This window comes from Saimiri boliviensis, chromosome 1 (genome assembly GCF_048565385.1).
Source record: "Saimiri boliviensis isolate mSaiBol1 chromosome 1, mSaiBol1.pri, whole genome shotgun sequence".
NCBI lineage: Eukaryota > Metazoa > Chordata > Mammalia > Primates > Cebidae > Saimiri > Saimiri boliviensis.
Window position 1 is genome coordinate 279,182,592 of NC_133449.1, and position 15,244 is coordinate 279,197,835.

Below are 15,244 nucleotides of genomic sequence, written 5' to 3' on the forward strand. Positions count from 1 at the left end.
TCTTATTTGGTAGGTTTTTTTAAATGCAAAAAAAAAAAAAGTTTCTCTAATTTTCCAGGGGTTTTAAATCTGTGAAGCCCTGGATATGCTGTTTTTATTTTATTTCTAGGTACATATAAATACACTGTGAAGATTTAGATTACACAAGCCAGACAGTATAGTGGAGGATTGCAGAAGCATTGGAGATGTGTTAAAATTATACTCTGTACATACTCCACTTTAATTTCTTTCATTTTTGGTGGGAGGAGGAAAAGTGAGAATAATCTGTAGGCATAAATAAGCTTTGTCAGCTATGTTAACAAGACCAACTATGCCAACATGATTTCTGTTAATTGATTCATTTTAAAAGGCAAATAACAAATGGACGTATAAAGTAGACTTTTTTTTAGTATGTTATAGATGCAGAAGGTGCCACAAAATTTATTAAACAGACATAAAGGAAGTTCAGATCTAAAATCAATTAGTTGTACAAATTGATTAACAGAATAATCAAAGCAAACTAATTCATTCCTTTGGATCCAATGCAGTATTTGCCTATAAAATTTACCCCATTAATAATGGAGTTGAGAGCAAGTTTCCAGGGGTGGGGATTAGTGTTCAAGAGACTGAATTTCCATTACTGCATCATTTAATATTTCAATCCCCTACTCAATGTGTTTAATTCATTAGATATTTGTTTCTATAAATTCCCCCAATGCATTCCATCCAGTTACCTATTTAAACACTAAGTAAACTATAATTGATGTTAATTAACCCACTATCAAAACATATTGAACACAATTTGATGTATTAATTGATATATGACTTATAAAATGCATTTATATATTTTTATCCCCAAATGAGTTTATATTATCAGCTCTGAAATATGTTACTGTACATTTTAACTTTATCTAAAATTAGGAATGCACCAGAAATAAAAAGAATCACTATTTATTAAGAGTATCTAATCAGGAAAATGTTATAATTTAGAAAATATAATAGTACTACTATATGACAATGATCTTTTAAAAACAAATGCATTTTTTATTGAGGAGAACATGGACTGATGACTAATTAATGCATTTATACTCTCAGCCTTCTGAATCACCTGCCAGTCATCGAGAAGGTGTGTTACTATCTTTTTAAGAGAGAGACATGCACATGTCTCTCAATAGTCTCAATTCTGAAACATACATGTAATTATATAACTTCTCTTGTCTGTATAAAGTGATCCAGTAAATATTGAACTAGACATTCACAAGATAACCTTTTAAAATTAAGTTTCACATGAACTCTCCCTATTATATTTTGCTACATATTTGTTTTGTTTTAAATTTTTAACTACAACAGTTTTTCTAAGATGAACTTTCTTTAGGACATTGTTTTCTGCATATGGTCTATAAAATAGCCCCAAATGGATGTGCGCCATAAATATGAAATGCAAAAGTTTTCTCCTAATGCATCACCATCTGAAGTGCTTTACAATCCCATTTTCAAAATGGATCTATGCTTTATTTTTGTTATACCGATTGAAGATGAAATGCCAAATAGATTAGCTTATTTGTTGTGCATTTGCTTGAGATCAGAGTAAGATAAATAGGCTTTGCTTTTGTAATACTGCAAAATATGTAGACATTAAGATTTTAAGTGGGGCCCTAGAAAATAAATATCCTTTGACACCCCATGCAAAAGGCTTTCAATGTATTTTTAAATGTGTGTACATATGGATTGTAGGTCCTCTGTCTTTTCAAGCACAGAACACACATATTATTTCTTCCTTACTGTGCAGAAATTACATACTCTACTAAATTGACATGTTGGGCTATACCATAACATTGATCAATGTATGTGCCCTGTGATTTACAGCATAATTCAGTATACCACTCACTAAAAATTAGAAGAAAAATCTTTGTTCCAGATTTGCAATCAAGATCTCACAACATTTTACAGAGAGAGGATTACCTAGCATTATCTAAATTAAACTGAGCACTTATATGGAAGGTCAATGATTACTCAGTTTATACACAGAAATTTATGAAATAAAGTGGTCTGAATATGCCATAGAACTTTCAAAAATCTCTCATTTTTTTCACTTAGTGCTGCTATTGCTTTCATAATTTATACTCATTAATCATCATTTTTATTTCCTTCCCTATAGATTGAATAACATGACTATATTGAGCAAAATCATAAATTTTATACTTTTCTGATACCAAAAATCTAGACAGTTTTACTCACATTATTGTATAACTCAAATATACTTAAAGAAAAAAGTAAGTATGGTACATTTTTCACCAATAGACATTTTTCTCAGGTGATTTTGCTGTGATTTTACCAGTACTTAGTAGTTACACATTAATTCAAAGGTATCAAGTAAAAGAAAAAAAGAGAATGAGTATAATTATATCTATTGTTATGATTATGAGACAGTCTTGCTCTGTTGCCCAGACTGGAGAGCAGTGGTGAAATCTGGGCTCACTACAACCTCTGCCCGCTGGGTTCAAGCGATTCTCCTGCCTCAGCCTCCTGGGTAGCTGGGACTATATGCACATGCTACCATGCCTGGCTAATGTTTTGTGTTTTTAGTAGAGATGGGGTTTCACCGTGTTAGCCAGAATGGTCTCGATCTGACCTCATGATCCGCCTGCCTCGGCCTCCAAAAGTGCCAGGATTACAGGTGTGAGCCACCAAGCCCAACATCAATTATTATTTTTATATATCATTTAAAATGTACAAAAGGTGATATTTTATGATTTAAAATATCATTATTGATTACACATATCCTAGCCACAGAAGATATTTTTATTTTCGTGGTAGGCTTACCAAATGCTCCAAAATGTATGGTTTGAGACTGCAAGTTAGAGATGCTGGTATCCTTATTTCAATCTTAGTACAGAGTTTGTTATGACCCTGCTATTCTCGTTCCCCAGGTGTATCCTGAATCAGCCAGGGATCTATATTATAGCAGTTATATCTATCTATACCTTGCCCTGCATATCTGTTGCTATAGCAATTCTTGGCACACAATTTTAAACAATTTCATGGCTTGAAGTGGCAAAGCATGAATTGCCACTGCTGGAACTAAAGAGAATTTGACCAGATTTAAATGCTATTGCTGCAGTGACTTTTCTGTCTACATATTCAGGATAACCAAGAACATCCTTTAGACGCAGAGTGGCCCCCACCATTGATGACTATTGAGCTGGCACCAGAGATGGCTTTTTGAAGCCCTTTGAACTACATTGGTTTACGTGTCTCAGCACAATAACCTAATCAATTCAGGGTTAGAAATCTGTCCTTCTCTGCACACATATCCACCTCAAAATTACCTGGAGGCATCTTGTAAAAACTCATCAGTAAATCATGTGTTACCCAGACAGATCAGTGGCTGGAAAACTGTGTTGTGTTTTTTTATGTGTATGTGTGTGGGTAGATTGGAAGATTGGAATCATTTTTTTTTTTTTTGCCACTCCTCACTAGAATATAGTTTATATTGAGCTTTCTCTGATTTAAAAAGGAATGCCACCTGTAACCTCTTCTTTCAATGGGGTACAGATGGTGACTACATGGGAAGGAAAAGGTGATCTTTAATAATTTGTCATACTACTGGGCTTTTTTTATTATTATTATTTATTTAAACAGGGTCTCATCAGTACCCAGGCTGGACTGCAGTGGTGCAATATTGGCTTACTGCAATCTCTGCTTCCTGGACTGAAGTAGTCCTCATTTCTTAGCTTCCATAGTAGCTGATACTACAGGCATGTACCACTGTACCTAGCTAATTTTTGTATTTTTTTGTAGAGGTCTGATTTTGCCATGTTTCTCAGGCTGGTCTCGAACACCCGGGCTTAAACAATCCTCCACCTCAGCATCTCAAAATGTTGGAAATATAGACCTGAGCCACTAATGCCTAGCAACAGAGCATTTTAAATGTACTTGCTACTCACTCTAAGACAAATGATCTGAGATTCTAATATTATGCATATTATTTAATCTTTGCACAGGATGATTTTGAACATATAGTAAAAGACCTGATCTTGCTATAGAGTGAGAGGGTCCAAAACAACGGATTAGTTGCTAACTCTGTTAAGTTAGTGGACAAATAATTTTATCTCATTATATACGGAAATATTCTCATCAGTTATCTTCCTGTCATTATTTAAGCTGTTGAATTTTTCATCAGATTGTAAACAACAGGAGTCACTGTGTGTGAGCAGTGTCTAATTTCATACTACTCTGCCTCCTTGGAAGGCAACTGTGATTATTTGGAGGCAATCTGAAGTAGACAAGAGCCAAATAGGCAATCAAAGGGGAAAAAAAATAAATGATGCACCAATCCTGGCTGGATTGAAAGGGCTGTAGAGGTGAATGAAGGAAAAATGAATCAATTTTTGTTCCATTGGTATTGGCATTTTTCACAGCATCTATGTATCTTTTCATTTTAATTCTTTGATTTTTGACTAAGGGGAGTTGGTGTAGGCCTTTGCAGATCACAGACTTGTTGCAGTGAAGTATTTTAGGCACATCAGGAGCTGCTTGTGAAAAAAATAAATGACAAATGTATTTGTGTTTTATTTTTCTAAAATATGGACAGGTATTGCACAATATGTTTGAAAGTATGAGCATTGATACAGAGAGTAAGTGTCTTGGGATCAAAGGTTTGTGATACCATAGGACTCCAGCAGAACTTGGAAATTGTTTACTGCAACATCTTCATTTAAATGCAAGATCACTGTGGTTCAGACAACGTGACAAAGCTAGTTTTTTATAGAAGTGTAAAGAGAGCCCAGATTGCCTGTGCCTTTTTTTTTTTTTTTTTTTTTTTTTTTACTAATTTACTAATTTTCTTTCTAGACTGTAGGCTTTGAGAAATGAAAATCACAACATTTACTTCTTGGGTATAGCTGTAATATTAACTTTATTTTCCTTTTGGTGGTTCAATATTAGAATCAACAATCGATATTAAATCAGTTTAATGATAATTTAATCATTAGAGTAAACGATATTTTAAAGTAACATCATACAATCTGGTCAATCTCAGTTGACCAAGTTTTCTGCTAGGCTTTTTATAACAAGTAATAAATAGAAAAAGGGGCATAATATAACATTTAATAAGACATTGCATGCTACTATATTGGAACACAGTCTACCCAGTTTTTGTTATTGTCAAAGGCAAACAATCTGTTGTCCTTTTAGTTAACATTAAGAAGTTGTTCTTGATTTACAAGTCTTATGTGTATTATCTCATTTGATTTTCCTATTAATTCTGTATTGTGAATGGGGTAGGCATTTTTAACCTCATTTGGTATTTAAGGAGAAATTACCAAAAGGTAAATTATTTACCTTAAATATTGTAGTAAACTAGAATAGAGAATAAGAATGGACATAATTCTCATGGCTCTGATTTTATTGCTCTTTTCCTTATTTGAAGAATTATAGAAACTCATAGTCTGAGCTTTCTCTGACCTTTTAAAATACATTACAGACAAAAATAATATTTTCTTATTTGAGAAAAATATACCGGAAAATATCTTGTAAACAAATCATATTTATTACTGTTTGCCTATTTAAATGCTACTGTCAAAAATTATCAATGCCAGTGAACATCGGATTAAAGCCAGGCATCTGTGCCTTCCATATATGCTTTTGCAGAGTGCTGTAATCTGTATCATAGGCATCATTAATTTAAGCAATTGAGTTCAATGCCTTAGTGTCTGTTGACAAGTGTACTATTTTTAGAATTTTTCTTCGTGTCTTACCTTGCTTCATTTCTCTTGCACCTCATGAGAAAAAAAGAATCCCATTTATGTTAATTCTTTTAAGATTCCCTACTGAAACCAAAGGGTGATAAACATGAACTGTCACTGTAATTAAGTCAAAGTGCTGTTCTTAAGGAAGTCCACTTAGAGAAACCCATTACTAAAGGTGGTTACTTTAAACACAAACTGAGGATTAATTTCAGAGCTACTTCTAGGTACTCTCATGGTGATTATAAATCAGTAAAATTGGTTTACAGTGCACTAATATTCTTTAAAATAACTTAGTAAGAAACATGATTGAACAGCCACTTGGCAATGAGTCATTTTCTCTTTTTAACCACTTTATTTTCTACCAATTATTGTACATGAAGTTACATGTTGGGTTTCAGTGACAGTATGTATAATTATTAACAAATTTTTTTAATTGCTTTTAAAAGCAAGGTAGAGTTTATGTAATATGAAGTCGTATGTCAGCAAGAACATCAGAACTTACACTAGGAAAGGTAGCAATATTGTCTTCTGTTATTCTAACCTGTAAATAAAACTTATATTGCAGTCTTCAACATCGATTAAATATTATAAATAATGACCAGAAAAACACTGTCTTTTAAAAGCCAGTGCTATAATCGTTCTTCTAATGCATATACCTATTTAAAACTCAGGAAAGTGATCTGTAAAAGCAACATAGGAGTGATAAACATTGTCTGTATTGGCTTGGTAGCCCTAACTGAGCCAATAAAAGCCATGCCCATGAATCAATTCTGCTCAATTAAAAAAAAAAAATTAGTGAGTTACAGGGTCTTGACACTGGGTTCAAGTCCTGACAGCATTAGAAATATTCTAGTTCTAGGCCTAAGTTTGGCAGGTGTGTATCTTTGGAAACATCCTGAATCTTTGATCCTGGTTTTACTCATCATCATTTAAGAGGCCAGGGTTACATCTCTAAGGGGTAGATTCTTGGCTCTCCTTTTAATCTCTGGAGGCAAATGTGTTTTGAAATGGACACTTCTTGAGATTTTAAAATGATTATAGGCCACAAACACAGTGTATCACCTACGTCCCCATTGAGCTGGGGGATGGTACCCTGATATCAAAGTCATCATTATTTTGACAGGAGACCACGAATAACCTTATTGAAGAAGCGCTGTTGTTCTCTCATTGCCTCACAAATGATCAGGTATTGCTCCTAAGGAAGTTTGCACCAATTGTGGAACAAATCTTTTTACTCTCAGGACACTTGGGACGTTGAAACTTTGGATAAAACATGGTCCCTCATACCCCAGAACCTGAAAATCGTAAAATCATGTATATTTGAGACATGAGAGCTATGTGTCATTTCGATGAACATTGAGCACTTCATGCCACACTTCCGGTGCAAATTAAGAGGCAAGAGGATGAAATGAAGAATGTCTGGCAAACTGCCAAAGCCCCGCAGCCGCTGCATGTCCAGGTGGGATTTCATGGGGCTTCGACAGGAGAAGTGTCACTCAATTATCTGATACCATTGTCTTCCCATGGCAGGAGGTGGGATCTTTGATGCCCCGATAGGCATGATAGCTACAATGATCCTCCCCACAGAAATGACTCTTACACAGAACTTATTCGTCACTTCTAAAAATACAAACCTAACTACCAAGAAACAAATGACTTCCACTGGAGACCAAGTGACAGAATATCTCCTTTTCCTCCCCAAGCCAACCCTTCTAGTAAGAGTGAGATTATTTTTTACATCTCCACTGAGAAATATTTCAAATAGGAGACTGCAAAACATGAGACACAGGTGTGGGTAATTAATTGAGCCATTAAACATATTTGCTATGTATATCATTGCATATGTATATATCCATACATTACTGATGTGAAACTCATTGTAAAAAGATTTGCTTTACAGAACTGACACTTCTCTTTTTCATTTTTGGGTTTTTAAGTGAATTTTCTTGAAACTCATGGTGGAAAAATGCAAGGGCTGTACACATAAACCTGGATTTACACAACAAACGTATTCTTTAAATTTATGTGTAGGTGGAAGCATATATTAATTTCATCAGAGTGCAGTACTAAAAGAAATCCTCCGTGAATTATTTTGTTTTTAATCTATACAATCACATCTAAAGTAATATAGTCTTGTTATTTTACAAATGGATTTTTTTAAATAAAAATATAATGATTTGTGTATTAAAATAGCTTTAGAAGAAGTTTATTATAACATAAAAGTACTATAAGTGAAGACAGCTGTTTAAAAATGGGATCCTGCTCTTTTATCTTTCCTTTTCTGACTCCTATTCTAAAAATTAAATAATGTTTATGGAAAATTGCCAAAAACACCCTCTGAAAATGGCTTATTTGGAATTAATCATAATAATATTTATGATTTTGTCTAGTTATCTCCTGAAATACATTTAATAAATAAAATAATATAGAATCAACACCTTTCTCCCCTTTATATGTATATGTATGTGTATATATATATATATATATATATATATATATATATATATCTGATATACTGATGAGACATGTATGAATATACTCAACCCTCAATTTTGTGTGGTATTTTGGTAATGTAAAATATAAAATTGCTATGTGCTAAAAATAATAAACATTTCTACTGTGTCAATCAACACTCCCATATTTTGTAATTCACTTGGAATATTGGCTTAAAAACAAGAAATCACAGTAGAACATCTCATTGACATTCAATAGGAAAATAGTGCTGACAGAATGCTACAAGAACTAGAGAAAGATCCATGCCAAGAGAGTAAATTAAAAACAGTCTGATAGCTGTCTTAACATTTTACAAGGCAAGCAATATGATCAAGTTGTTGAGCTGATATCATAAAATCATTTGAAACCAAGATTGGGTTCTTTTCCAGAGATACGATTTTTATAACCTTGCTACTTTGATTAAACGGTGAAATGCTGAAGGTCTGGAAAGCAGAATATCTCCACAGATCACATCCATACAGCCCGCTCATTTGCTCACACATGCTTTCATGTATACTTTCAAGGACAAATAAACAAATTTTTCTGGAATTGAATTTCAGCAGCACCTCATTATTTGGCCACTTATCTGTATCTTGATTTATAAACATCACATATTTATGCCACACTCTGACATGTATTTTCATATATCATCCTGACAGCACAGACCTGTGGACAAAGCAAGAAGACAATTGGCTTTGTCCCTTGCACAGGAAGATATTTCATCGCCTTTCTCAAGAACATCTTCTACTCCTCATTCCTTTGTTCATCCATTCATCTACTAACTGGTAATATGTTCAGAAATGAAATTAATAATTTACTCATTAATTCAGCACACGTTTATCAGGCAATTAACTATGTGCTTAACACCTTGCTTGGTGATGTGCAGACATCAGAGGTGATATATTATGGAGACCCACTTCTGTGACATATCTCTCTTAGAGTGCACAAACTTTATATACAATTCAAAAAAGTGTCCTTAGTGTTCTGTTCACTCACCCATTCATTTAAGCATTACATGTGTAGATATTATTTTCAGACACTTTTTAATTACACAGAATATCAAAATGCATGTGCATTATTTGCTGTTCTGAAGAACTCCTTGATATTTCAAATATGCAATTCTGCTTATAACTGTGTAGATCCCTGTGCGCTGTAAATTTATTAAACTTCCTGTAGCGGGGCACAGTGGCTTGCACCTGTAATCTCAGCTACCCTGGAGACTGAGGTGGGAGGATCACTTGAGCCCAGGCGTTCGAGGCTGCAGTGAGCTATGATTGCACCAATGCAAGGCAGCCTGGGCAACAAAATCAGTCCCTGTCTCTAAAGAGAAATTAAATTAACAGGTTTCACACCTTACTATACTAAGTGTTAATACAGTTGTTTACTAGACTTGCACTACCATATTTTAGCAGTATACATGGATCAAGGCCACTCCCAAACATTTTGGTATCAGAACACAATCAGACAAATGCATGAATTGAGCATCAATATTTTGTATTTTTTCTTACAAAAGTATCAGTCTGAAGTATAATTAAAATATTAAAAAGAAAAAAGAAAAAAGAAAACATGTGTTTTACCACAGATAGTTTGGGAAGTACTAAATTGGACTGGTGATTCTTCAAATGGGTATTATTTTTGCTTCCTCCCAGCCCCAGGGAACATTTGGCAATGTCTGGAAACAATTTTGGTTATTTAGTCTGGTTTGGTGGTGCTACTAGTATCTTGTCAATGGAGCTCAGGGCTACTGTTAAAAATCCCACAATGCACAGAGCAGCCTCCCAGCAATGAAGAATTATCCACTGTAGGATATCAGGGTACAGATGTTCAGAAATCAGTCCTTAAAGGTAATTAGGAAAGCTTGGGGCGGATTGTAGAGAGACTCATCCACCTTGATTAAAAGTATTTGAAGAATTTGCCTGACAAACATTTTAAGTCAGTTGATAGAAAGGTGATATGAAGTGAGATTAGAGGGAGTAGATTGGCGGAAAAAGGGTGTTGCAATCATTCAGGGTGAAGAAGAAGAGGATTTTTAGATTGGGATAGAGATGGCAGTCAATGAAAGAGAAAGAAAAGGGTACAGATGGTATGAATCGCAGTTGGGGTGAAGAAAAAAGATTGGCTTGATGCCTTCCAACACCAGTCCCTAAGGTGGTAGAATACACTACTGATGGCAACCTGAAAGAGGAAAAGAGGAAAGTGGAAAAGATCAGCTAAATCTCAGATTCTTAGTTTACCGCATGCTGCAACTTACACTATTTAAGATCACCCACAACAGAGAATTATCCTGCCCAAAATGTCACCAGTGCCCAGGTTGGAAAACTCTGCTCTAAGCAACTGAAGACTACTTAAAAACAGCTATCATTCACAGCCTTTTCTTAAAGTCTTCAGAAGTGATACTATGAGAGTTAAAGAAGTGGGGGAGGGGGCGGGAAACACACACAAAAAGTGCCTCAACAGTCAAAGACAGATTTATTTTGAAGAATAAATCTGAGAGGGGCTTCTGGCCAATTTTGGTCAGGAGTGCTCTCTCTTACAGAATAAGGGTATTTACTGTTTTGTTTTGTTTTATTTTGTTTTCCAGTGAGAGGGCTTATCGCAAGCTTGTAATGATTGTGTGGGGGAGAAGTTGATGGCCAATTTGGAATGTCTCTGGTTGGAGGGGAGTTTATTTTGGGGCTGACATGGCTGGAGGGGAGGTCATCTTGGGGCTAGCATGTCTCTGGTCGGCGAGGGAATTGGAATATTTCTGGTTGGAGATGTTATTTGTGGTTTGTGGTCATGCTAACCTTAGCCATGAGGCCGATATCCTTCCGATTTAGGCAGTTTTTGATCAAGTTGAACTTTAAAATGACAGTGCTTGTCCATGATGGCAATGCTCCTACTTTGACAAAACTACTATATTAAATACTTTTAAGATTTTATAAACACATTGCTTTTATTTAGAGTTTAAACTTTCTCCTATGCCAATTGGAGTGAATTTGTTTGTTTCTTTTTACTCTTCTAAGTATCTCCAGTGGGTTCTTTGTTCACCTCACGGTTTAGCAGCAGCATCCTTACCCAGTTGATGGCTGGATATGAAGAACATTTCTTTACTGATGTGTAATCTTGTTACCTTTATAGTTTTGCTTGATGTGCATATTACTAAAAGTTTCAGCCTGCTTTAATGCTCATTTTCTATTAATGGCACCATAAGAAAATGTCTATGTCTCAAGGTCATAATAAAACGTGCTTATTTGGTCTCCAGGATTCAGAAGCAAAGGCCCTTGGTGTGTCAGCTCTGATGGGGTCAAAGCCAAGAGTTGAGTCTTTAATCTTTTTAATGAATTTTGAATATTCTTTTTAAAATGCAGTGTTATTTCTGTAGGTCACACAGGAAACCATTTACATCAGAAAAAAATCATTAAAAAAAGAACACTAAGGAGAGGTTTTTGTTCAGTCAAGTGGATTCAGAGCTGAGCTAAGCATTGAAATGTGTAGCTTAAAGTTCATACAATTAACCTGCAATATAAATAAACAAAAATAGTTCATGGTCCTCCAACAAGTTGAGCTTTTCACCACTAGTTTAGGGTTTTTTTAGCTCTGAACTGTTAGTAATATATATTTTCTAAATTCAAACATTATGTTATATACTCTATAGAAATTCCAGGAAAGATGGAGTGTTTTAGGCAGGTCAATCAGTACAACAATACTTTATCAAACTTATTTATGATATTGGGTGCTGCAATATATTAGCACTTATTAGCATAATCCTCAACACCTGAATAACTATATTAGGACCTATAAGAAATATCATTTTTAATATCTGGCAAGTAGAAAAACCTCAGCGAGGCAACTCCACCACAACCACTGTTACCACTACCACCACCAATGGCTAACATTTATGGAGCACATGCTACATTTTAATCATCATTTTAACCTCTTTACATTTACTATGTTGAAAGCCCCATAGCAATCATACTAATGGGACACCCTGGTGACCATTTGTTGATGGCAAGGAAACTGAGACACAGAATTATGAGATTGTTTCTCAAGGCCAGAACATTCGTTGTGATGAGGTGAAGTTCAAAGTGAACCCAAAGCACATTTGCCACTCGAGAACAAAGAAAATATTAAGTCTTCCCTCAGTATCCACAGGCAATTGGTTCTAGGACTTCCCTCAAATACCAAAACCCAAAGATACTCAAGCCCCTTCTATAAAATAGCATCCTTTTTACATATAACCTACACACATCTTCACATATGCTTTAAATTAGCTTTAGACACAATGTAATACCTAATACAAAGTAAATGCTTTCTACATAGTTTTTGTACTCTATTGAGTACAAAATCACGACAAGGGAATCACGACAAGGAAAAAAGTCTGTATGTGTTTGGTACCAATGCAAGTTTAAAAACAAAATATTTTTCATCTGTGTTTTGTTGAGTACAAGGAGGCAGAGCTCATGGATCCAGAGGGCTGACTGTATTTTCCTAGTCCCTCCCCATAGTTATTGTTGTTACCCTAAAGCCTATTGAGGATTTGGTAAGGAAGGATTCTGTGGCCAAATAAACTTAGGGGACGTCCCATTTTATATTTGCTCTTAGAGAAAGCACATTCACATACTAAAGCTCACTTTTCTAATTCATATTTTTTTTAATCTAGGGAATTTTTATTCATTCTTCAGATCTCAGCGATTGCTTTAGCTGTCCCCAAAGTCTATTTTCTCCTTCTTCTTACTAATAGAAACCTCAGTTTTAGCTGAGCTCTTAGCTACCCAGATGTAAAATACACTTCCCAGCCTCCTTCACAGGTGGATATGTCCAAGTGACTCAATTTTGGTTAATGGATATAAGTGAATGTGTTAGGTGAAACCTTTGGGTTGCTCCTCAAAGTTGGGAGAATGTACCCTCCTCAGGCCTTCTTCCTTCCGAATGAAAAAAAAAAAAAAAAAAAAAAAAAAAAAAAAAAAAACCTTCCCTGTTGTTCACAGCCAGCCTGCTTTTCTCATTTACACTACCTGGCAGGCTCTCGTAGGCATTGATGTTTTGAACCCTGCTCCAGTCCAAACCTCTCCATTCATTCATCTGTGTAGCCAACAAGCGTTAAGCGTGTACCGGCCCAAGGCACTCTGCTAGGTACTGGGGATGTGACGTTGAATAAGACAGATATAGTCACCACTCCAGCTTATGACATAGACACCAAACAATGACCAACTTCATTACAGTCCGACAAGTGCTACAAAGGAAAAAACACAGGGTGCTGGGAGACCTCATCACAAGAGAACATTCTTTCAACAGGGAGAACTATCAGTAAGCACTGGGTTCTGCTGCAAGTGAAAGAAAACCCAAAATAATAGAGGCTTCAACAAGATTGAAGTTATTTTTCACATGTAGGAAGCGTGGAGGTGGGTGGTGCAGAGGCGAGGGAGCAGCATGCCGTCCTCCAGGGCCTGGATTGGGGCTGTTTTTATTTTGTTACTCTACCATCCTCCTGAACCTAGGAGGTGGAGGTTGCAGTGACTCTTCATGATTTTAAAATCATTTAATTCACATTAGCAAACCAGAATTAAAGTTTTTAAATCAAATTCTTTTAAACCTTTTTATCTCACTTACAAAATAGTAATATTAAGAATTCATGCTTTGAATCTACAGAAAACCCTTAGAATTATAATACAGGATCTGTTATTCTAAATGCATCAAATGTATGATAGATAAAAAATGCAATAGAAATGTCAAAATGGCCTAGTTTTAAAAACATAAAATATATATTATAAAATCTATTAAATATAATGTTATATAACAGCAAATTTTTAACAAAAAAAAGAGTTCACTATTTTATGGTTATTTAACTGCTAATTACCCTGTTTGAACTATCTAATACTTTCTTTAAAAAAATCTCAAACTTTGAAGCTTAAAACAGCAATGATTCATTAGTTTTCAGTGGCAGGGGACAGATGTGTGCATTTTCTGTTCCATTGAGTCCCAGAACCCTGTACTTCTCTATATGGTCTCTCCTCTCTTCCCTGTTCCCTCCTCCCTTTCTCTTCTTCTGCCCTCTTCCCCCCGACTAGAGTGCTCTCTCTGTAATTAGTAGTCTAACTTGGACATCCTCACAACAGGGTGACATGTCTATAGAAGAAGTAGAGAGCCTGTTTGTGGCTGAGTAGAATAATGGCATTCTCAGCAACTCAGATGAGATTGGAGACTATTATTCTAAGTGAAGTAACCCAAGAGTGGAAAAGCAGACATCATATGTTCGCACTCAGAAGTGGGAGCTAAGCTATGAGGATGCAAAGGCATAAGAGTGACACAATGGACTTTGGCGACTTGGGGGAAGGCTTGGGAAGGGGGTAGGGGATAAAAGACCACAAAAGGGTGCAGTATAAACTGCTCAGGTGATGGGTGCACCAAAATCTCACAAATCACCACTGAAGAACTTAAATAACCAAACACAACCTGTTCCCCAATAACCTATGGAAATAAAAAAAAAAAATTAAAGGAAGCAGAAAGGCTGTATTTGGAAGTCTCAGAGCCTTATTTTTTCCTATAATCTATTGATTAAATCAAGGGGAGAAGAGCTAGAATATTTTTCTTGACATGAGAGCACATCAATGTTTCAGTCATTTGCAGCAATTTTTGGAATAAACAATTAAAAATGTTTTCACAGTCTTGAATATGTTTAAAGCATAAGGAGAAGCAGACAAGTCAGTTCTTATTGCATGTTTTATAGGATACTACTTAGTTCTAGGGAAGTTTCACCAAAGCAAGGATTAGAACTTCTACAACTCCAAACATGAGAAACATAAATATTATGTCTATATATATTTTTGAAATATATGTATATAAATCTAAAGCACCTAAAAATTCCTCTAAATTTAACTCTTGAAATATTCATTTAGTTTTTATTAACTTTCTCTAAATTACTGAATTAACCTTATAGCCCAGAAGTTTTCAACTGTGCTCAGTAGAGCCCTTGGGGTGTCCTGTGGAGTTACTGCAGGGCTTACCATGCCTGAATTCTAAACCAAATCTACATCTCAATA

At 35.2% G+C, this 15,244-nt stretch overlaps 1 protein-coding gene across 3 annotated transcripts in view; it reads left to right on the top strand.

The window, feature by feature from the left end:
- CDH12 (cadherin 12) overlaps positions 1-15,244 on the top strand; it is a 1,124,818-nt gene that overhangs the window by 314,577 nt on the left and 794,997 nt on the right. Inside the window, exon 2 of one of the 3 annotated variants that reach the window (XM_074386961.1) lies at positions 8,882-9,007. The exons of 1 other annotated variant lie outside the window; for it this stretch is intronic. The gene's annotated coding sequence lies outside the window, so the exon portion shown is untranslated. Of the gene's footprint in view, positions 1-8,286; positions 9,008-15,244 lie in introns of those variants that run through there. One more of the 3 variants, XM_074386965.1, reaches the window with a different exon arrangement.